Below are 3881 nucleotides of genomic sequence, written 5' to 3' on the forward strand. Positions count from 1 at the left end.
AAAAAAAAAAAAAAAAAAAAAAAAAAAAAAAAGCCCACTGACTACCAATCTGGGCTATTGTTTCAACTATGAACCGAGCATGGTGGCCACAATGGAACACATGCAGGGCAGTGGGGCATATACACACCACTTGCCAAAAAATGTGGTGAACGCTCAAAGCACTTGGGGAACCCAGAAAAGATGCTTAATTCAGACTGAGACAGAAAAGATGAGGAAAACGTTTGCTGGAGAAATGAAACTTGCCTGAGGGCTGAAGGAGGGACAGAAACCTAGAAACCCTACAAGAAGAGTAGGAAAGTTCTGGACAGAGAGAACAGAATATGGGAAGGCTGAAAAGGTTCTGAATATTTAAAAAAGTTGTGTGACTCAAAAGGAAGAGAGCAGGGAGGACCTGGATAACATGCTGAGGTAGCTAATAACTAAAAATTCATGCCTGATGAAACAGATTAAATGTACTTTAATGGCTGACACAGCAATTAGAACATACCATACAGGCTTACCTAGGTGATTTAAATTCTTCAAGGAGTCTCTGTCCTCTTCCAAATGTTGAGTAAGAAATATCAGTTACAGATGAGTCACTTAAGGGGAATAAAAAAAAAAAAAAAGCATCGTCCACCGGTCGGCCAAGGCTTTAGATTTGAAAAAGTACCTCAACAGGTAAAAAACACATGTGCCTGTGGTGATAGAAGTAGACAAAGAAATTCCCATTCTGCCAAGCAATCTGGACACTCACCCTAACAGCCCTATTTCAAGAAAAGAAAACCAAAGTTAGAATGAGTGAGTTCAATTTAACAAACTGTCCTGGAGTTTGAAAACTGTTTCCCAGAGATGCTGAAGCTTGGGGACTAATTTTTATAACTGCCATCACCCCTGCTTCTCCATTTTTCTGGCCCTGTTCTGTAAACTCTTTATCAGAATCCTTGGGCTTTCAGTATGAGCACAAATTGCTTTTGCTGCCTGAACCTACCCCAGAAGTTTCTCAAATGATACAAACGGCCCATCCCTTTGCTGTGAATCTTCAATACCCATTTGTTGGTCCCAGAAGGGCTGCTTTCAGAGACCAGAGGAGTACGACACTAGGGAGGATTGGACAGACGGACCAACAGATGAGTTCCACAATGAGTTGTGGGGACCACCAGGAGCAGCAAGGTGAGCAAAACCACCTAGCACAGGTGAACTGATGGCTCCAGACAGAACAATGGAGGAATCCCAAAACCATGACTAGTGAAGGCACCTGCCAGAAGGGTCCACACACCTTCAAATCCGTCCACCGCCTTCCCCTGCTCCTCACCTACATTTCTCCTTTCCTGAAGGAAGCTGCTCTATCAGTGCCACCATGACAACATGTCTCCCCGCTGCTGATGTCCAGGGATAAGAAAGTTGACACTTGCCCCACGACTCCTTCCTTTTCTTTTCACTCAGTCTATATGAAACTCTTCTGATTTTTTAATTATTTACCTTCTCTGTTTCTCAGTCTTTCAAATGTGCCGAAAGCTGAAATTGTTTCTTTCATGGTTGGATAAGTTTCAGGTTTGCGTTGCCCTGAAAGAGACACACTCAGAAACAGCACCCAGATCTTAGTGGCAGCACTGCACATATCCCCACCCAAGCCAGACTTTTGGTTAGATGCTTGTGTATCAGGTTGAAGGAAGTGGGTGTGGTGGGAATTGATGGGAAGGATGCTTAAGATCAAATCCACAACAAAACCAAATCTTCTCTGCCCCCAAACGGCAGCGCTCAGGTTAGGGACCACTGCCCTCGATGCTAGGGAGCCATTGACTATGCACCAGCGGATTGTCTTCCTCCAATCTGCATTTCCAGAAACCTCGCCCTGGCAGGAGCGGACTACTCCGTAAAGAGCCACTTCTTGCCCTTAAGTTTTCCTCAAGGAGGGGCTTCGGAGGGCTGCAGCGAAAGGGGAGAGGTAAAGAGGGAGATGTTCGGGAACCCAGGCCCTCCAACGCTGCTCTCAGCTGGGCAGGACCACTTGCAATTTTCATTGCACGGCTGTTGAAAACCACTGCTTCAAACAGATAGTGGAGAGTGAAAAGGAGTTCTGATGATGGAGGCGATGGAGCCTGAGGGTTTGGGGAAGGCCTCTGAGGACACCGAGGAGCAGCCAAAAGGGAAGACGATTTAAAACACTCAAGTCACCAACAGGCAGCAAGGAGTGAGTGGACCCTCTCCTGCTCCCAGGGGCCCGACAACACATTTGGGCTTCCTCGAATAGATCGTATTCAGGACGCTTTCTCCCTGCGCAACGCCCGGACGGACCCCAAGCCTTCCAGTTCCCGCGCGATTTCTTCTCCACCCTCAATTCCCACGCACGGGTCCTACCCAGAGCCAATCAGCGCTCAGCAGCGCCTGACAGGGAAAACCAATCGATTGATCCTGCTTTGAACTCAAGATCTAGGAGCAGAGGGTCGTGGACTCGATCGGTAGCAGGTCTTGGGTCTGGGACTAAGTTAGGTGGCAGTCGGGGGAAAGGTCTAGTTTCCTTGGCGTGGGAAGAGGTTGACCTCAAGTAATTCAGGTTCTAGAAAGACGGTGTTTTCCCCTAGCCCTTCTCCTGCCTTTTGGTGTAGTTTGGGACAAGTCAAACTATTCTCTATGGGTCTGTTGCTCTACCTATAAAACGAGGGAATGGATCAAAGTGAACCCTACAGTCCCTCTTCCTGCCAACGCACGATCAGCGCCCGCCTTCTCTCTATTTGTCATCAGTGGTCTCCCTCTGGCCTGGTGGTCGGAAGCTTTGCCCGCAGTAAGAACACTGCAGACAGCCTTTTCCCAGTCCTGGATGCCATTGCTAGGGAAATGGAGGCATAGGAAAAAGAAAAATGGGACTTGCTCATTGACAAATATTTATTGTGCTTCTGTTATATGGCACCATGCTGGTGCTGGAAGAAAGGCGTGGTCCTTGCATCCCCAGTGAAGGCTACCTTTCCCCCCATCAGACCCTGAGATCTTGACAGTGAGAGTTACACTCTCATCAAGCTGCTCTCATCAGGAACTATGCTCTCTGTAGTGTCCATACTGATTCCTCCAGAGACCTGTAGATCTGTACCGCTGCCTCTCCCCACACCTCACCTCCCAACTCCAGGCCCACATGGGCCTGGGCTCCTCTTGGACTCCCAACTTGGCCACCAGCTCTCTTCTACTCACAGATCTACAAGAGAGCCATGGAGACCAAGACTCCAGTAGCACTTCCCTCCCCGAAGAAACCCTCTTATCCTGGCTGTCCAAACCTTGGAATTGGCACTTTGATTGTGTTAGGTGGAGGTGGCTGAGGAACAAAGCACCAAGCAACCCGCCAGCGCCCAGAACCACCAATCAGGCACTGACAGAACCGCCTGTCGATCAGCAGGGTCTCCTGGCCAATCCTGTGTCTTAACCAACTCCCCCACCCCTCCACTACCACCAATCCCAGTAGGACAAGGGACTCTAAAAACCCCTTTTCCTGTCCCACGCCCTCCCATCCTGCTCTAAGCCCAATAAAAATTCCAATTAGATTCAGCCCCTGCGTTTCTCCTTGGACCCATGAGGGTCTCATCTGGGAACAAAATCTCAGTAAAGTTTCAGTTCAGCAGCCTTTAAAAAAAATATATATATATATATATATTTTAGTGGTAGTTGGACTCAGTATCTTTATTTTATTTTTATGTGGTGCTGAGGATCAAACCCAGGGCCTTGCACGTGCTGGTGAGCGCTCTACCACTGAGCCACAACCTCAGCCCTCAGCACCCTTTTAAAATCTGCCTCCTTTTGGTCGCTGCTGTCTGACCTTACAGATTGAACCAGAATTCACCCAACCACTCTTGAACGTGGACTGCCTCCACTGGGCTAACCACCCAGTTGGGATTCTTTTGCAGAGGTTTGTCTTG

The 3881-nt window shown here is 48.2% G+C and overlaps 1 long non-coding RNA gene across 1 annotated transcript in view; it reads right to left on the minus strand.

Annotated features, from left to right (window-relative positions):
* LOC125611861 overlaps positions 1 to 3360 on the minus strand; it is a 5856-nt gene extending 2496 nt beyond the window's left edge. Inside the window, exons 1-2 of the long non-coding RNA XR_007342097.1 lie at positions 1459 to 3360; positions 501 to 743 (exon numbers count right to left, since the gene is read on the minus strand). This is a non-coding gene — a long non-coding RNA (uncharacterized LOC125611861). The remainder of the gene's footprint in view (positions 1 to 500; positions 744 to 1458) is intronic.
* Positions 3361 to 3881: the final 521 nt, after the last annotated feature.

The sequence above is a fragment of the Marmota marmota genome, unplaced genomic scaffold, assembly GCF_001458135.2.
Source record: "Marmota marmota marmota unplaced genomic scaffold, marMar, whole genome shotgun sequence".
In the NCBI taxonomy this organism is placed as follows: domain Eukaryota; kingdom Metazoa; phylum Chordata; class Mammalia; order Rodentia; family Sciuridae; genus Marmota; species Marmota marmota.